Source organism: Phoca vitulina, unplaced genomic scaffold, assembly GCF_004348235.1.
Source record: "Phoca vitulina isolate PV1807 unplaced genomic scaffold, GSC_HSeal_1.0 scaffold10, whole genome shotgun sequence".
In the NCBI taxonomy this organism is placed as follows: domain Eukaryota; kingdom Metazoa; phylum Chordata; class Mammalia; order Carnivora; family Phocidae; genus Phoca; species Phoca vitulina.
In genome coordinates, this window is record NW_022589713.1 from 20,841,032 (window position 1) to 20,862,002 (window position 20,971).

Below are 20,971 nucleotides of genomic sequence, written 5' to 3' on the forward strand. Positions count from 1 at the left end.
ATTTTCGATCACATTATTCAATATTTATTTTCTATTTCTAGAAAATATAAACCAAACATCATTACCAAATAAACCCCCAAACCAAAAATAACTCACAACTCTCTTCTACTGAACTTTTGTCGAATTTAGTGGGAATTAAATTCTTTGGATTTCCATTGTTTTCTACATCTTTTTTTTTTTTTTTTTTTAAGATTTTATTTATTTGTCAGAGAGAGAGAGAGCACAAGCAGCGGGGAGCGGCAGGCAGAGGGAGAAGCAGGCTCCCTGCTGAGCAAGGAGCCCGATGCAGGACTCGATCCCAGGACCCTGGGACCATGACCTGAGCAGAAGGCAGATGCTTAACTGACTAAGCCACCCAGGCGCCCTGATTTATCTTTTTTTTATTGATTTCCTTTCAAGACATTCTGACAACACTTCATAATGTGTACATTGGGTTTATATGTCTAAACCTATGGTTTTCAAATTTTTTTCTTTTTAAGCTGTGGAATTCTCCATGCATACAAAATCTTACACGAAAGCTTTCAATATATAGTATGATTGACAGAAGATTATGATTGAAACCACTGGTCTAATTCTTTAACTTGGGCTCCTCTGTTTTCCCCAATTTCCTCTCACTGGGCTTACATGTTAACTCTGAGCTCTAGCTTTCCCTGATTTTTTTTCCTACACTCCTTGCCTAGAATGATCTTTTCCTCCTTCATTATTTACCTCCAAATTAAAACATCAAAAAAAATCTGTTATGAATGGCATTAGGCCTTAGGTTTATGACCTAATGCTTTTTCAATTAAACTACATCCTAAATTTATTCCCCTTGTTCTTCCCAAGCAATGTGTGGCCTTAGGGGGGTGACTTTTCATCCCTTTCCTGAGAATGCTCCATCTCCTCAAATCATATACACTCCAACCATCCTTCAAAATCCAATTCAAATTTCACCTATTTCATGAAATTTTACCTTCCCTATGTAAGCCCCCTTTACTACAATTCTCTTAATGAAATACCATTACTCTTAAATTACCTCCACTTAACCTATTCTCTGGTTTAGCCAATGATCTCCATTTCTCTTGTAAAAGAGAGAACCTGACACCTGGAACACACTGATCCATGACTAACAATTTAGTTTCTGTTATGTTCTCATATTTCTTCTCACAGTAGTTGCTTGCTAAGAGTCGGCTGTGCCTGTATCCACTTGTTTATGTTGTACTTTTTACAGTAATTACTCATTTCAATTACATATTACATAAACTAATGAAATATGAATGCAGAAAAAAGTTGTTGTTTCTAAAATTCCTAAAATTGAAAATAAAACATCTAAGTTGAATTGTTTTATAAAGACTCAGTAAAAGGGGGTGGCTGGGTGGCTCAGTCAGTTGGGCAGCTGACTCTTGGTTTTGGCTCAGGTCACGATCTCCCAGTCCTAGGATCTCTCCCAGTCCTAGGATCGAGCAATGAGGGGGCTGGCGCTCAGTGGAGTCTGCTTGAGATTCTCTCTCCCTCTGTTTCCCCCCTCTGGCCTCCCTGGTGTGCGCACAGGCACATGTGTGTGCATGCACCAGTGCACTCTCTCTCTCAAATAAATAAAATCTTTTAAAAAAAGATTCAGTAAAGTCAAGCTGTTATTAAAAGTTTTTTGCTGTAGGGCGCCTGGGTGGCTCAGTTGGTTAGGCGACTGCCTTTGGCTCAGGTCACGATCCTGGAGTCCCTGGATCGAGTCCCGCATCGGGCTCCCTGCTCAGCAGGGAGCCTGCTTCTCCCTCTGACCCTCCCCCCTCTCATGTGCTCTCTCTGTCTCAAATAAATAAATAAAAAATCTAAAAAAAAAAAAAAAAAAAGTTTTTTGCTGTAAAATTAGGTATGGGTGAGATAAAGGACAAAATAATTAAAATCTAGGAGGAGTCTACATTCAAATTGCTTCACTACTGACTTAAGTTCCTTCTTCACTTTAAAGAAATTGAAACTGGAAGTCAGTCAACAAATGTACTGAATGTGACTTACTAAAGAAAGCTGTTATGGAATTCCAATTTCCAATGACACTCAAAGAAAAGGCTTTGGCCTTCTATCAAAAGATCCAAATAAATTAATAGTTTAAGATAAAAATTTTAATATATACATAGAGTTTATGATTCCCTACTAAATAACTATCAATCCCAATTGTGTTCAAGTAAAAGGGCTTCTACTGCAGTATTTTATAATCTGATAATTATTTTCCAAAGAGTCTAAACTCTTGAAGGTAAGGTCAATTTTATAGTCACTCAACAAGTATTTTTCTGGCCACTTATTATATACAGACACTTCACTGAGTGCTGAGGGTATGGAGATAATAAATAAATGGTCTCTTCTTTTCCTTACCATACCTAGCACAATGCTGATTTGGAGCAAAGGACAACAAATACTTTTATTACATTCACTTCCCGTAAGTCTCTGAAGTTTCCAAATCAGAACAGTAGTTTAAAAAGAGCCTGCTCTGCTACACTCTTAAGAAGACATTTCTCCATTTCTTTTGATGATGAAGTGAGCTCTAAGTTTTTGTTTATCTAACTGCTTTCCAAAGAAATCAGAGGGAGAAAAGACCAGGCCCCCTTAAGGGGCTTAGGAAAGAACTGGTCTGTGGCAATAAGTTATTGACCAAAAAAGACTATCATGAGGTTGGTTTATTTGCTTTTTACTTATTTACTTGTGCTTCTATGGAAGTAAATGTGCTTGGTTCTAGAAAGGATCTCAGAATGAGTTAGTTTCAAGAAGTATATAACTGGAACATAGTTGCAAAGAACAGGTTTTTTAGAGTGACCTCTTTTTTACTAGGAAAAAATCAAGTATAAGGAATTTCACTACTGATGCAAACATGACCTATGATCTACTGTCTTATCTACTTTGATCATAGAGAAAGTACAATTCATGGGGCTGGGTGTTTCTGGGTGAGAGTTTTCCCCTGGAGGGGCTAACCAGCATGAAGAATAGAAAACTATTAACACATAGTTTATAAATTTAGTTTGAGACCACGGAAAGGCTGGAACTGTGGGCAGTTATAATGGAGTCAACTGTAAGGGTCTTCCCAATGTCCTTCTGGAATAAACCAGATCTTTTCTCCTGCCTTCTGCAGCATATATGAAGTCCATCCAAATAAGATAACTAGCCAACAGTAGGTGTTTCCTGCTCAATGACCTGCATCTCTTCTTGGCTTGCAGATCATTCATGAGCATACCCTGAAGACACACGTCTGTTCTGTCTGGAGAATGTGCTCAACCTGGGTCTTCAAGGCAACTGTGTTAAAATCCAGCTGCCTAGACTGGGGTTCCTTATATGTTCCATATATGTTCCCCTAGAGCAAACATGCTTGAGCAAGGATGATAATCTTTCTCAAAGAGAACCAGCTGTGGTGGGTTCCTGGGTACAGAGTTTTACAAGTTCCTTGGCAGGATTAAATGGAAGAGAGGCTAGCCTCTGCTGTTACCTGAAAAAGTGAAGGATTTTTTAAAGAATAGCTTTCTAAGAAAAGCAAATAAAGGTGCTTCCTTACCGTGTCCTGAAAGGACCTAAAGAACTGAGGAGTGAGTCTAGAAAGAGCCTGTTCCCTCAAGGAAGGTGACACTGGGAAGGATAAAGGAGAATAAAGCTGTGTGTGACACCCAACACATTCCATTTTTATAGAATTCATTCTTTGACGCTTAGTTTGAAACTCAGGATTGATTCTCTAGAGCTTTCTGAATCCTCTTATAATTCCCTGCCATTGATCCTTTTAGTGAAGACAATGGTGATATACAATATTAATTCTTTCTCTCTCTGGAAAGAATCAGCGCTATGGGATGTTTTGAGAAAAAAAAAATGGGTTGATTACACAGGATAGAGAAAAATTTGAACAACTGCCTGAAGAAGTAAATCACTTATTTTGACTTGTAGAAAATTGCTCAACAGTTAATACTGTATAGGCAATGTGTTGGGCCAAAATAAGTCTAGCCTTTATTTTATAAACCAACTTGTCAAGTCATTCACCAGCCTCAGCTGAACATGGCTATGAAGACTGAGATGATACCATCAACCAAGGCTTTAGAATGAAGAAGGCTTATGGGGTAAAACAGGCAGCAAAGCTGTAAAAATCTAAGTGACAGAAATACATAGCACAGCAAGCCTGGGAAATGAGCTCAGTTGTGTTGAATGTTAGAATAAGGTCCAGAAAGACAGGAGAGTCACTGTGAAGTGACACCACAAAAGATGCTATAGGGAAAAAAAAGTTACATACTTAAGAGGAAGCTCTGCTACATCAGGAGGGTACTTCTGATTAAAAAAAAGGAAGCTGGCTGTTTTGAAAAACTTAAAAATATTAAATCAAAAGCCTTTCTCGGTCCACACAAAAACTTGTACATGAATGTTCATAGCAGAGTTATTCATAATAGCCAAAAAAGTGGAAACCCAAATGTCCATCAGCTGATGAATGGGTAAACAAAATGTGGTATATTCATACAACTGATTATTTAACCATTCAAAGGAATGAAGCACTGATACATGCTACATGATGAACCTTGAAAACATTGTCAAGTGAAAGAAGCCAGATATAAAAGACTGCATATTGTATGATTCCATTTGCATGAAATGTCCAGAACAGACAAATCCATACAGACAGAAAGTAGATTAGTGGTTGCCAGGGACTGAGGGGAGGAGGGAATGGGGAGTGACTGCTAATGAATACAGGTTTTTGGGGGTGATGAAAATGTTCTGGAATTAGTGCTGATGGCTGCACAACCTTGTTGAATACACTAAAACCTACTGAATTATGCACCTCAAAGGGTGAATTTTATACTATGTGAATTACATCTCAAAAAAAAAAAAAGCTTTTCTCAACTTGGCTCTAATTGGCATAGTTAAAAGAGGTAATAACTTGGAATCATAGACTTTGCTTAAAATACCATTGCAAACAAGCTTTAAGAGAAGAAATTGATTATAAGCTAATTAATTACTCTTTTTTTTTTTTTTTTTAAAGATTTTATTTATTTATTTGACAGAGAGAGACACAGCGAGAGGGGGAACACAAGCAGGGGGAGTGGGAGAGGGAGAAGCAGGCTTCCCGCAGAGCAGGGAGCCTGATGTAGGGCTCGATCCCAGGACCCTGGGATCATGACCTGAGCCGAGGGCAGACGCTTAACGACTGAGCCACCCAGGCGCCCCTAATTAATTACTCTTAATCCTAGATTTTGATATCCTCCTTTAGGCTCTAACTTGGTGTTTTCACATTGTTTAATAGCTTGTTTTGTGTAATTAATGTTATTTTACTCTTAAAGAATGAACACTGAGGTGGGGGAAGAAGGTTGGGTGGTGGTGGTTATCTATGGCTTCTTTGCTTCTGGCCTGCTCCTTGAGCCTTAAGTTTATTGGTTGCAGCAAAATAGGAGCTCTAATAAGCATTTTGTGTCTTGTTTCAGTTGCCTCCAAATGACAGGAACACATTCCATGAGAATAACAGAAAGAACCTACAAATCAAATCTTTTTGCCCCTCAGTATTCCTAATACTTGGAGGTAGATGTTCTTTTAGGATGTGGGGCAAGAGGAGATAATTCAGAGTCTAAAATTATTAGGCATAATAATTCTTGGATCTCTCTGTCCTCCTTAGTCTGCTTTTCTTCTTCCCTCTCTCTTTCAGGAATTACTTCAATTAGAGATTGCCCATTATAAAGCACAAGAATTCAGTTTTAGCCTATAAGTATGTCAGACAACTAAAGTTAGAATAGAGGGTTTCCAATCCACTGACATTACCACATTACATGTCAATGAACACACAGTAGTTCTATAAAATACCTTGCCCCAGTGTCTTTGTTGGGTGTGTGCGTGTGCGTGTGTGTGTGTGACTTCTCAGTAATTTTGGGTGAGGGCTCAATTCACAGATGTCAAATGAGAAGGCTGGAATTGATGGTCAAAACTCTAGTGATAAGCATTATATTGCAAATAAAACAGCTGATGGAACTGTGCTTCTTAGATGCCAAGTGCCTTTTGGATGCCTTGTTTTAAAGCTGGGAGATGTGGCATGTTTATCTGCTAATGGAAAGACCTACTAAAGGGGAAAAACTGATGAATGCGGGAGAAAAAAGGGCAATCAGGGAGGAAAATCCCTGAGTTATTGGGAGAAGATGGGACATACAGCACCAGTACATGGGTTGGCCCTACATAGGTGCCCAGATCATTCACATATAGTAATAGAAAGAAAGGGAGAGAGTATATGGGTACTGTATGTTTAGGTGGCTAGCTAAAGATCCCCCTTCTGATTGGATCACTTTTCTTAGTAAATAGGAAACAAGGTCATTAGCCGAGGGTGAGAATGGAAGAGATGTTAGAAAACAGAGAAGGTATGAGTCATTTGCAGAGTCGGAAAGTGAGGGAATAGGGAGCTGTAATAGGACTGCCAGACAACTCTGAAGGCCCACTGGAGGTTGGTGGTCATGAATTTAGTGCAAAGACCACTCAGTATTATTGTGTGATTTTCTACAGCCAAGGTTAGTTGCACAAATAAAAGCTCAAAGCAGACAGAGAACACAATTTAATGTAAGCTGCGGTTTTTCCAGGTGAGTACTATGAAGTGAGGGTAAGGTAAAGAAGCTGAAAGTATATTCAGGAGGGTGATTTTAATAATGAACTATGGCAGTGGTTCTCAAACAAGATCATGCACCAGAATTACCTGAAGAGCTCGTTGAACCACTGATTGTTGGGTCCCATCCTTAGAGTTTCGATTTAGTAGGTGAGGGCTGGGGCCTGAAAATATGTATTTCTATCAAGCTCCCAGGTGATGCTGATGCTGTTGGATGGAAATCATACTTTTAAAATCACTAACCTAAACATAGAACCAGAAAATAAGTAGCTGAAGAAGGACAGAGGACAAATTCATTGGAGAGATCAAGGAACTGAGAAGTTTGTATATTGGATGCCTCATCTACTGAAAACTCACAAGAATTGTAGCAAAAATAGTATTGGGAAGTGTCATAGAGCCAGAAAGAAAATCTTCAAAAAATAAGGGAGGGGTGCCTGGGTGGCTCAGTTGGTTAAGCGTCTGCCTTCGGCTCAGATCATGATCCCAGGGTCCTGGGGTCGAGCCCCGCATTGGGCTCCCTGCTCCCTCTGCCTGCTGCTCCCCCTGCTTGTGCGCTCACACGCTCTCTCTCTCTGACAAATAAATAAAATCTCAAAAAAAAGAAAAAAAGAAATAAGGGAAATGACCTGGAGGTAGTAGATGACTACAACCAGGAGGGGTACTGGTGCTGAGTCTGATGACATTAGTTCAAAGTTGGAGGGGGTAGTTTCAGGGAGGTAGGAAAAAGAATAATTTGGAAGTAGCAATAAAAAGCAAGAGCACTCACTGCCCCCTCTAGACCCAGCGGGGAAGGGGGTGAACTGGGAAAGAAAAAAACCCGACATTTTACATGACTATCCTGAGGGAGAGATGGATTTCAGTTAGAACAAGGAGGTAAAGGGAATGTTTAGAAAGAGTCTGATGACCTAGGAGATTCTGCCAGTGAATGATGAGTTCAAGAGGGCATGGAGAAAAGATTTCAGGAGTTGGGAGGGTTGGATGTGGACTGAGAAGAGAGGATGTACAAGAATAGAGTGAGGAGAAGAGTGATGATCTGGATTCCTGGACTTCTTATGGTGATTGGTGCAAACAGGGTTGAAGAAGCGATTAGATTAGTCCTGCTGGTTTTAAGGCAGAGAGGGGTAAAGCTGTGAGTATTGGGCAGGCTGGTGAGGGAGGCCTGAGGGCATAATAGGAGCAAGTTCTGGAAGCTCCTTTTCACTCCTGCCAAGGGTGGTGTGGAGGCTACAGAGGGACCACACTCATCAGGAGCATCTGGATATCTGGGACTCATATTTTACTAGTATTCTAGGGGAACATGCATAATTTGGAACATGTTTACCCCCCAATTTTTTTGTGTGCACACAAACATATTAAGAAAAAGGGATCACATTGGTACATCTGTTTTGCAATTTACATTTTTAATTACCCATTTTATCTTGACCATTTTTTCTACATCAGTATATACATATCTACAAATTCTTTTGAATACAAGTGGGGACATATCTGAGACGGCTGATGCTGATTCATTAGAAAAAATGGAGATGCAAAAGGACCTGACCTCAGAAGCCACTAAAGGTAGAGGGGGAAACACAGGTTGAACTCATTCTGCAAATTCATATTTGCTACTGGCCAGGTCCCATTACTTTTATTCATCTACGGTGTGGCTAAATGAAATCGGAGAAAGGATGGTTTCCAACTGTCTTGCTGAGTGTTTTCATTTCTATCCAAACATTCCCAGCACTGAACCAAAGAAGCCATCAGCACCTATAAAGCTAGGGGAGAATAAACATTTTCCCTCAATGATATGACTGTTTAATCTCAATGAAGACATGAATATCAACCCAGAAAGTAAAGACAGAGAAGCATTTATTTTAAACGCTCCAGAACAAACTTAATAAGGTTCCTAAAGTGTGCTTTGCTATAATCTTAAATTTATTTTCATAATTATTATACATTTAAATATATATACAATTATATAATATAATATCTAAACTTTGAGAAAACCAAAATGTTAGATCATTAACCTAGGAAGGCACTTTATTCCCCCCTGGAATGATATCTCAGACACAAATTCCTGATCAGGGTCAGAAGAAAGCAGAGTTCTAGTAACAGCACAAATCCTGCCAACCCCGAAAGATTTCTCTGACCCTCTTGGGCATCCCAAAACAACAACAACAACAACAAAAATAAAAAACAAAACAAAATAAAAAACCCAGTTGTACTGAAAAACTAAATGGCCAGAAAAATTCTTTTCCAACCTAAATTCATAGGGATGAAGATGGAACTTTTAAGAATGGAAAAAGGACAATGAGACAATGAGATGTATAGGTATTCCTGAGAGAGAAAGGACAAATTTTCAGAATTTAAACAGTATATGGAGGTTCCATAATAGGGCCTGGGGGTGCAATGGTGAAAAAGAGAGCACCCTCTCCTCAAAATGCCAGTAGTCTATAATCAAGAGATTTCCATCCTGCAATAAAGGGAAATGATCTATACTCTTAACGGGGTTCTCTCTTCTTACCAGGAAAGGTGACAGGACCTTCCCTAGAACACCACAGATATTTAGGTGTTAAAAGCTAGAGAAATTAAGAGGTCAGAGGCTGAATGAGATATTGAACCTTGCTGGGGCACCACCCTCATGTCCTAGAAGGGCACCCTGACCTCAGGTCCTCTTGTATCCATCCTTGAGAATCAAAGGACAGAGAAAGAGCTAGCTAGCGTTCAGGCAAGAGGGCAGTTTCCATTTGAGGAGGCAAAGCAGGCAAGCAATAATCCGTCATTTGATTATTCATTCACTTATTTGTTTATTCATTCAACAAACAGTTATTTAATGCTACTATTTGCTAAATAAAGGCCAACAGAAGCTAGTGGCTAAAACACAGAAACCTGAGAGGGATTCACAAATCTCCCCCCAAATTCTTATTTTAAGTTTTATTAGGTGTACATCTGGGAGCTGGAGATCACATTTTTGGAGACTGAAGTGGAAAAAGAGAAGGCAAGGTATGAATTAGGTTGTCAGATAGATTATCTGCTTAAATTCTGATTTTAAGACTCCAGAAAGCTGATGGGAAACAGGTTAGAGTGGATTCTACTAACTTAGAATTCAGAATATAAGCAGAGCAACCTGATGTTTCCCTTCATACTCTCTAGGAAGGAAAGGTCTGATAAACCAATTTTGGTCACCCTTGATCATTAAGATTAGGCTACCAAAGAACTTAGGTGTGAGGGAAATCATGGCTTCATGATATATCCATCTAGTCTCCCTTACTGGATTCCCCTGAGACCAAATGCTTACATATGTTAAGATAGATGGATAGGATTAAGGTACATTTTTGATGTCTTGGAATGGAATGGAATGGAAAGGAAAGGAATGGAATGGGATAGAATGGAACTGGTCCAAGCCACTGTGAGAAATAAACCTCTCATCTTAGTATCATTGATACTGATAACACCAAGAGCTAGCACCTTAAGTAAATTAGTTGGATAAGAGTATCCATATCCAAATGCTATCTCCTCCAGAGAAACTTCCTTGAATTCCACAAGCTGGGACGTTATCTCTCCCTCCTCTGAGTTCCTGTAGGACTTCATCTGTCTTTCTCTTCCAGAATCTATTCTTTCTACTTTGAATCACAGTAAATAGCTCACCTCCCCTATTAGACTGTGGGCTCCACAAAGGCTTTTCATGTCTGATTCATTTTTATCTCCTCCTGTGTGCTGTACACACTTATACTATTTAGAAACTATCTATTTTATGCATTTAAAGCATTTTAGCAACTTCCATTTTGCATACCAATTATGTATTAACTATGTTGAAATACATTTCTGGCCCAAGAAAGAGCCACTTCTGCTTGAGTGCCATGTCAAGCAAACTGAAACTTAGATACCATGTCCCTGCAAAAGTTCTGCTTGACCAGAAACGCAGTATATTCATGCAGCCAATTCTCAAATGCCAAGCCAACTCTGAGCCTTCTCACCCCAGACAAGGTTGACTATGTGGCCCCAGCCAATCAGATGTTTTCTATTTGCCTCTTTCTTGTTCTTTACTCTTTATTCTATAAAAGCTTTTTGCCTTATGTCCCATTTTGCAGTTCTCTGAAAGGAGACTGTCCACTTCATAAAGTGTTAAAGTTTGTTTGCATCACCTAAATTGTCTTCTTTAATCACTTTTAACAGTTTCTGGCAACAAGGGATGAGATCCAAGGCTGACTGCTAACTGGCTATGGGACAAGTCGTACAGGCAAGGCAGCTGCTGAACCCTTTGAGTTCACTGTTCCTCTCATCGCTACTGAGAGCTGGGGTAAGTCACTCTCAGATCTGAGCTCCATTCCCCTGTGGGCAGCTCTCTGGTCCAAACAAACTTTATTTAAAAAGTATTTATGTATATATTGTTCCTGGAAAGGTTCAGGGATTGAAATTTCCAGGAGGGTTCTGGGACAGTTATATCAGGAGTTCACAATGGGTGGCAGCTGTTAGGGGACTCACAAAGTCTTGAGGCAAGTTCACAGTATAAACTGCTGGGGGACTTGGGAAAATAAATTAAGAGAAGAAATTTGAACTGTTTTGAGTATCAAAATAAAAGTTTAAGTAGGCACAAGTCAGACTATTAAAAGTCATCAGAGTGTCCACCACTATAAAAAAATCTTCTGGTGAAGGGAATACTAAATCTATTGCTAATGGGAACCTCAGAAACCAAAGGCACAAAACTGGTGGGCACAGGTCAAGCACTTAAAATCTGTTAGAGCACACATCGCCTAACTCTAAGACTCTTGTGCTAGGATAAGTTGGTCATGGAACAGGTTAGATTGACACTAGGTCACCTGCCAACCTCAAGAAAACTGCAACAAGGTTCAGTGTAAAACACCACAAAGTACCCAACCGAGCAGCACATCCCTCTTAGGTATTAATTTGGCGCCAAGAGATCCAGAATTAGCTAAATAAATGGGATCGTCATTTCGAAGAATTAAGCGTGCAACCTTTCAACACACCTGTCTATTTTCTGTCTAAGAACTGTGGTTCTGGAAGGTGTAGGTATCTACAAAAAGGGCAACATCTTATAAAGACAACTTAGAATTACAACGGTCAATTAGACAAGATCATTCATTTAAGAAGTTCACTTAAAAGCAAGGGTTCTCAAATCAAACAAACAGAACGGGATGCCTATTTTAATTGGCATGTGGGAGCCTCCAAAAGACTTCAAGATTCCAAAATAGCTCCATTGAAAGATTCATTGCAAAAGGTTAATGAAAAATTAGAGACACAAGAAGTACCCAAAACAAAAGCAACTCCTACTGCTCCCCTCTATCTTCCTTTATTTGAATACTCTCTCTAGTAATCCTGTGTGGATTGTTTTTCCACTCTGAAGAGAATACAAGAGGGTAAACAAAAGTCTGCCAAGTTAGTGGCCTTAAAACTGCAACAGCTCCAAGGCCAGAGACCTAAAACACCCGGGCCTCCCCCATTATACCATCATAGGGATCCATCATAAAAACACCAGCCCAGAAACTGGTGTCTCATTTGCAATCAATGGGGATCAGAAAAAAGATTGTCCTCAGACGTCTTGTCAAATTTCCTACACCAACTCAAATGCTCCTGTATCTACTGCTGAAGGAGAATCCCCATATGGGCCCCTCCCAGAGTTAATGGGACTCTGAGGGATCTCTAGTAGACTGCTACCAGTTATTCCCTTAAGCATTCTAAGGAAAAACTAAAATTAAAGAAAAACCTTGCTAAATTCTGGTAGATACTAGAACTATACTCTACTTTAAATCCCATTTGCTCCTGAGCCTGCATATAAGAAAGATCTTAGGAAAACTGGCAGAAGCCAGCAAAGGGTGAGAATTCTTACCACAGTCATTTCTGGATCTCTGTAGTGTTCAGTAGAGAAAGGAAGGTAAAATTTCACTCTGTCCCCTCCTCCTTTCTTTTTCTTTTTTTCTTAAGATTTTATTTATTTATTTGTCAGAGAGAGAGAGAGAAAGACAGACAGACAGAGAGGGCACAGGCAGGGGGAGTGGCAGGCAGAGGGAGAAACAGGCTCTCCGCTGAGCAAGGAGCCCCATGTGGGACTCGATCCCAGGACCCTGGGATCATGACCCGAACTGAATGTAGACACTTAACTGACTGAGCCACCCAGGCACCTGTCCCCTCCTTTCTAAATGCATACTCTTGTGAATTTGGTTTTGGGGTACCCACTGGTTGTCAATCCTTTCTCTCCTTATTTGTCTTCAGAACTTGGCTTAGCTTTCTGCCTGTCTTGCACACACAGGTTGTCTGTTACTGCGTATGCAGGCAGGTCAACCATCAGACTGGAAGCCCAATAAATGGCTGGAAAAAATATGGGTTGCACTCCATTTGTGGCTAGGGTTCTATCAACTGCTGCAAGCTCTTGGGGGGGGAGTTGTCTTTCTTTTGGCTATCATTGGGAGTGGCTCTGGATCTTGGGAGGGTAGTACCTTTTGCACCCTCTTGGGGATGCCTCTTGCATCCAAGAGGTTGTTCAGTATTGCCAGGAATATTTACTGTTTGTCCCAGCTGAAACCTGACAAGATATTTGAAAAGATTTTTTAAGTAGCTCTAAGGTCAGAAGTTGGCCAAATTGGAAGCTGATATTCAGAGCCTGATAGAACTTTTTCTTTAGACCTTCTCCCCTAGGCTAAATGAAATTATATACCTAGAGGGAAAGGAAAACATTCCAAAGACAATCAGCTCTCAATCTAGAACACAGAAATCTTTTGACCTCTGGCTTAATTGAAGATCTCCCTGATACAAAGTAGCAAACTAAAGATAATGCAGTTGGACGGGTGTGTCAATACCTTAATATCATTCAGGTTACAACTCAATTCTTTGAGGAATTAAAAGCAAATGTCCTACAAATGGAACCTTTACAAGAACAGAAAAAGCCCATCTATGCTTTTCACCAATTCTCAAAGCTCCCCTATTCATCTCAAAAGACTTGTTCATATTGTAAAAATTCTGGCCTTAGAAAACAAGTCCTTTTTGGAGGAACTTGCATTCTTTCTCTGTGTCTTTGAGATGCAGCTGTTCTATCTGGTCTTTTCTAGGAACCAAGGTAATTCTTATGAGAAGGAGGGGGGAAAAAGGAAAGGCTATTTGGAAACTCAGTGAATGAAAAATCTTAAAAGTCTTCTCCACAAATATTAGCCGTCTGTGCAGGTAACCTTAAAATTTATCCCTTCTGCCAGAAACACAATTGGACCCAATTGTTTAAAAAACTAGTGAATTTTGCATTATCATACCTGTCTCATGGCTAAATTTTTAAAACAAAACCTGTAAGATCCCTATTTGTGTCTATCTGTATGTTTATGTATGTCTACAGTTATATGTTATAGATGGTTGATATTTTTCTACCTCAGACAGTATTGCCAAAATTAATTTGTAAAGAAGCTCTATTGGTTAAAAAAAAACTTAAGTGTTTATATAAATCAAGAATATACTCTAAGAAATACAGAAACTAACCCAAATGTTTTTCAAGTTCACATGATCTAGGATAATCTCTGGGGGGAAAACTAGTTTAAGTTTGTTGGTTTAACTAAAACAGGCATGTCTTTAGAACTGTCAATATTAAATATAATGCAGACATACAACTTTTATTCTTCCTAGGTTTACTAAAAGTCAAAGAGCTCATGCTATCTCTGTTGCAAAATCTGTCAACAAGAAAGATAATTTAAGATGATGGCTGTTTGATGAATGGATAAAGAAGATGTGGTATATATATACAATGGAATATTATGCAGCCATCAAAAGGAATAAGATCTTGCCATTTGCAACGATGTGGATGGAACTGGAGGGTATTATGCTGAGCGAAATAAGTCAAACAGAGAAAGACATGTATCATATGACCTCACTGATATGAGGAATTCTTTTTTTTTGTTAAGTTAATTTCTTTTAAAATTTTGTTTTTTTGTTTTTTTTTTAAGATTTTATTTATTTATTTGACAGAGAGAGAGAGAGCGACAGCAGGAACACAAGCAGGGGGAGTGGAAGAGGGAGAAGCAGGCCTCCCGCCGAGCAGGGAGCCCGATGCGGGGCTCGATCCCAAGACCCCGGGATCATGACCTGAGCTGAAGGCAGACGCTTAACGACTGAGCCACCCAGGTGCCCCGATATGAGGAATTCTTAATCTCAGGAAACAAACTGAGGGTTGCTGGAGTGGGGGGTGGGGTGGGAGGGATGGGGTGATTGGGTGATGGACACTGGGGAGGGTATGTGTTCTGGTAAGTGCTGTGAATTGTGCAAGACTGTTGAATCTCAGATCTGTACCTCTGAAACAAATAATGCAATATATGTTAAGAAAGAAAAAAAAGAAGAAGAAGAATGTAGCAGGAGGGGAAGAATGAAGGGGGGGAAATCGGAGGGGGAGAAGAACCATGAGAGACGATGGACTCTGAAAAACAAACTGAGGGTTCTAGAGGGGAGGGGGGTGGGAGGATGGGTTAGCCTGGTGATGGGTATTGAGGAGGGCACGTTCTGCATGGAGCACTGGGTGTTATGCACAAACAATGAATCATGGAACACTATATCTAAAACTAATGATGTAATGTATGGGGATTAACATAACAATAAAAAAATTTAAAAAAAATAAATAAATAAAAAAATAAAAACCAAAAAAAAAAAAAAAAGGTCTAGTCACAAAACTCAAAAAAAAAAAAAAAAAGATGATGGCTGCTTAATGCCTCATGAAATTTTCATAATTGTTAAGAAGAAGTAAATTAAATAGATGTAAGTGAAAGTTATAAATGGACTTTTCAATAATAATTATGCTTTACAGTATGTCTATTTAAAAATACTTTCCAAAATCTTTTTGGTAACTTGAAACCTTAAAATTATACTGAATTAAGTTAAATTATAGATATTCATTGAATATCTAGATCATTTCCAAGTAAATTACTGAAACATTATTTACATTATAAACATTTTTTTTACATTATTTATATCATAAACACAGGTTTATCTACTTTTGGCTTCCTTTTACAGAGTAACTAAAATAATTGGGTCTATTAGTAAACACATGTGCCACATTGAAAAATTTACTATAGGAAGAATATACTTCTAGAAATTATAAAGTGTGTTTATAAATTTGCTAGTTCACAGTCCACTATTGCTTATTTCTTAGTTTTTATCAGGAATTAAAGGTTCTAAGGGTTAGGAATTTTAATCAATATACATAATTAAAATTACTGAAATAATACGGGTAAAAAAAAGCTGTATATTAAAAATTGGTAAGGAAAGTAGAATGTGTCTTTTGGATAGGGTATGTAGGACATGAGGTTTTGTTGTTGTTTTTGCTTTTTTGGCAAAGGAAAAAAGAAAGTAATTTTGTTCAAAAGTAAAATAATTGTTCCAGAATAAGAAAAAAAAATTAGGACAAAATCTGAATGGATATAAAAGAGTTGTAGAAAGTGTATGGAAAAGGAATCCTAAGAAAGGAACTTTATGTGTGGTCAATCTAGCTAAGATTGGAATGGATTTATTTAAGTTAAAAAAATGAGTTAAAAAGTTTTAATATCTTTGATGCACTGATGCAAAACTAGAATTTGGTTTTTTCTCTGTTAAAAGGACAAAGTGTTTTCTTAGATTACTGGTCTGCTCTTAATAAAAAAAAAAAAAATTAAACGAAGGTTTTTCTTTCCCTTTAAGTAATCTGCCTGGTCAGCAAAAACTTTTTTTACCAAAATAATTTACTATGTTTCACATTGTCTTTATCAGTCTTTGATTACTTAAGAAAACCCAGTCTTCTCAATATTAAAAGGGCTAAGTTTTGTTCACAACCATGTAACCTTATGTATTCACCTTTAAAATCTTCTACTGTCACTTTGGTTAAATAGACAAATATTATTTCATAATGACCTGTGATCCTATTTAATGTTCAGACCTTCTGACATCTTGATAACTTCCCCAAATCAAATTCTAAATGGAGTCTTTTTTACCTCAAAGTGACTTTAAGATTTGCCAGAGTCCCTTGAAAATCTCAAAGGATTTCTCTCACCTTGTCAAAAAGAGATGTTAAACTAATTCGGTTTATTTGGTATGTTAAATCACATAGGAAACATTGTCAAATATGTAATAAACCTTCTTAGATTGTATTTGTATGGATGCATGCTATTAATATAAGTGTTCTAGAAATTTTACAAAATTCCTAAAAATCTGATATGTCTTGGTATAATATTACCAGTCATAATTCCAGTTATCTTAAAATGTTGTATGTCACAGAAATAACCAAATTTCCCTGTCAATTCTAATATAGTGAATTCTCATCAGATCTTTAACCATGGGCATTTTTAAGTCTTCTGTCATTTATGGATAGTTGTTGTTTTACTCTATTGCTTTTTTAAGGGTGGGATTCAGGGAAAGGACCCTACCAGTACTCTGAACCACCAACAATGCTGCCAAATTACAAGGTATCAAACCTTGGGTGCCTATTTCACAACTGAAGAAGGCTCCACCAAACATCTGGTCCTATGCAAATGCCAGAGACCTCAAAATCCAATTGACTAGGAAAAAGTAGCTGACATTGGAGGCAGACTGCTTCCTCCCAAGACATCAGATCAAGAATGTTTCTTCCTTCCCTCTCCGACCATCTTTTTCCTAAATGTTATACCATGAAGGTATTTGATTCTTTTGTCCAACTTTTTCCTTGTCTAAGGCTGAAAAGATAATGACATTGTTCACATATTTCAGGCCACTGCTAAAACAGGTAATCCAAACTCCAACTACCTGCTGAATTTGCAAAGATGCTGATAATCCTGTAGTTCTTTCTGCCCATTACAAATTTTTCCTTGATTTCCAATGCCTCAAGTTTTTCTGAAACAAGCTCACTGGATAAACATTTCTGGGGACATGGAGACACAGTTACACAAAATATATAAACATGCCAACTGGCTTAAAGAAGTATCTACCCTCTGGAAATAATTTCTTGACTTATTTGATTCTAGCTGGTTTGGGTTATGGGTACCCTGGCTCACTTGCACTGTCCAAACCACGGGATTGTTTTATTATTATATTATATTCATATGTTATTTATATAAATATTATATATATTTTTAGAGATTTTTTTAAAAAGATTTTACTTATTATTTGAGGGAGAGAGAAACCGACTGAGCCACCCAGGTGCCCCAAATATTATATATTATAATAATTTTCTCCCTAATATACTGCATGCTCTCGAAAGTTTAAATGCATGTGGAGAGCCCCTGACCAGCTGACAGATGGTCTCTCTCAGACTGGAACGACAAAAGAGAACAGAAGAACAAAACCAGCTCCTAGAATAGGAGCCTGATATCATCTCTTGTGAAAACTATACCAAGACCTGAAGAGGTGATGGTAACTGAAAGATTGGTATTTTTGATCAAATCTCTAGAATGGTAAAAAGGATGATCAAACAAGGGGACTGGAGATAAATGTTTAGGCCCAAGATAGAGCTGTTCCCGCCAGGGGTGCCACCCAGCAAAGCAAAACTTAGATAACTGTATCCCTATAAATGCTCTGCTTGACCAGAAACACAGTATATTCACATAGCCAATTCTCGAATGCCAAGCCAACTCTGGGCCTTTTCATGCCAGACAAGGCTGACTATGTGGCCCCAGCCAATCAGATGTTTTCTATTTAACTTTCTTTGTTCTTTATTCTTTAGCTTATAAAAGCTTTTTGCCTTATGCCCGATTTTGCAGTTCTCTGAAAAGAGACTGTCCACTTCATGAAGTGTTAAATAAAGTTTGTTTGTATCACCTAAATTGTCTTCTTTAATCACTTTTTGACGACTATAAATGATCTCTACTTCATTATTGAAATAGGTCTAGCTAAAGTTCACACTTGGCAATACTTTGATGGTAGTTTTACTCTTTATTATTGAAATTAATAAAGCTATTTCTTAAAAACATTGAAATTTTAATTTGTACTTTTTAGTAATTCACACAGGTTTTCCCCACAATTAGTTGAAATTTTTAAGGTTTCACTAGACTTAAATATTATAGTAGAGCTTTAAAAAAAAAAATCTTCATCTTTATTTACCTTAAATTCTTCTTTCATTAAAGAATCCTGCCCCGTCAAAACAGGAGAGGGAAAAGATGGTGGAGGAGTAGGGGACCCTATTCTAACCAGTCCCGGAATTGAGCTGGATATCTAAGAGACCACTCTGAACACCCACAAAATCAGCCTGAGATGTAAGAAGATAGATCTGGATCTCTACAAACAGAATATTGCAGGCATTTGGTTTCCAGGTATGAAGCGGGGAGCCGTGATTCCGCGGGCAGTTATCGGAGGATAAATGGAAGGGGGAGGGAGCCTGGCTGTGGGGATCCTACACCCCGGTGAGCCATAGCCTCCCCAGCAGACTGGTAGTGGCTGGGAAAGGACTTTAGGGCAGCCCCCCGGACTGAAACCCGGAGGGTGGGGCTGCGCGAGCGAAGTGGGGGCAGCTGGCGGTTTTAGAAGCACAAAGGGCAGAGACATGCCCCAACCTGGATGAGAGGACTTGGAGCACTGCTGAAGGGTGCACAACCCAGGACGCTGCAGTTTATAGCAGCACGGACAGAAACGGAGATAGTGTGGCCTGGAGACCTCACTGATGAACAGACTGTGATCTCTCTGCTCTGAGGCAGAGGGTTGGAAACGGTCTCTTCTGCTCTGACTCGTGGAAGAGATGCGGAAAGCCGCGAGAGAACGAAAGCCCCAAAAAACCAGTTTTCACTGAGCCCATCCCCCACCACAGGGGGCAGGGCAACTCTGCCCAAACAGGGTTGCCTGAGTAACAGCACGGCAGGTCCCCCCGGCAGAAGACAGGCTGGGAAAACAAGAGGCCAGCAACCCTAAGGTCCCCATAAAATAGGTGCATCTTGCTTGGGTTGTGGTCAATAATTTGGACTCTATACATTCCCTCAACCACTCCTCAACAGAACTAGGAGGAGGAACCCCCCAAATAGGAAAGACTCAGAGACTATGACTTATGCCACAGATTTACAAATGGATTCAGATATAACCAAGATGTCAGAGATGGAATTCAGGCTAGCAATTGTGAAGACGATAGCTAGAATGGAGAAAGTGATTAATGGCAACATAGAGTCTCAAAGGGCAGAAATGAAAGCTGAATTGGCAGAACTTAAAAATGCTATCAATGAGATCCAATCCAATCTAGATAATCTAACAGCTAGGGTAAGCGAGGCAGAAGAACGAATTAGTGATTTAGAAGACTAATTAATAGACAAGAAGGGAAAAGAAGAGGCCAGGGAAAAACAACTCAGAATCCATGAAAATAGAATCAGAAATAAGTGACACCATGAAACGTTCCAATGTCAGAATTATTGGGATCCCTGAGGGGGTGGAGAGAGAGAGAGGACTAGAAGATATATTTGAGCAAATAGTAGCTGAGAACTTCCCTAATCTGGAGAATGAAACAAACATTCGTGTCCTAGAGGCAGAGAGGACCCCTCCCAAGATCAAGGAAAACAGGCCAACACCCTGGCATGTAATAGTAAAAACACGCAAATCTTAGAACCAAAGAAACCATCTTAAGGGCAGTTAGGGGATAGAGATTCCTTACGTACAGAGGGAGGAACATCAGAATAACGTCAGACCTATCCACAGAGACCTGGCAAGCCAGAAAGGCCTGGCAAGACATATTCAGGGTACTAAATGAAAAGAACATGCAGCCAAGAATACTTTATCTGGCAAGGCTTTCATTTAGAATGGATGGAGAGATGCAGAGTTTCCACGACCGGCAGAAGCTGAAAGAATATGTGACCACTAAGCCGGCCCTGCAAGAAATATTAAGGGGTGTTCTATAAAAGGAGAAAGACCCCAAGAGTGATATACAACAGAAATTTACAGGGACAATCTATAAAAACAACATCTTCACAGGCAACATGATGACAATTAATTCATATCTTTCAATAATCACTCTCAATGTGAATGGCCTAAACGCTCCCATAAAACAGCACAGGGTTGCAGATTGGGTAAAAAGACAGGACCCATCCATATGCTGTCTACAAGAGACTCATTTTGAACCTAAAGATACATCCAGACTGAAAGTGAAGGGATGGAGATCCATCTTCCATGCCAGCAGACCTCAAAAGAAAGCTGGGGTAGCAATTCTTATATCAGACAACTTAGATTTTAAACTAAAGACTGTAGTTAGAGACACAGAAGGACACTATATCATTCTTAAAGGGTCTATCCAACAAGAAGATCTAACAATTGTAAATATCTATGCCCCCAACATGGGAGCAGCCACCTACATAAGCCAACTGTTAACCAAAATAAAGAGTCATATTGATAACAATACGTTAATTGTAGAAGACCTCAATACTCCACTCTCAGCAACAGACAGATCATCTAAGCAGAAAATTAACAAAGAAACAAGAGCTTTGAATGACACACTGGACCAGATGGATCTCATAGATATATACA

At 39.0% G+C, this 20,971-nt stretch overlaps 1 protein-coding gene across 7 annotated transcripts in view; it reads right to left on the reverse strand.

Annotated features, from left to right (window-relative positions):
• PPP2R3A (protein phosphatase 2 regulatory subunit B''alpha) overlaps positions 1 to 20,971 on the reverse strand; it is a 215,807-nt gene that overhangs the window by 131,072 nt on the left and 63,764 nt on the right. The gene's annotated exons all lie outside the window — the stretch shown is intronic.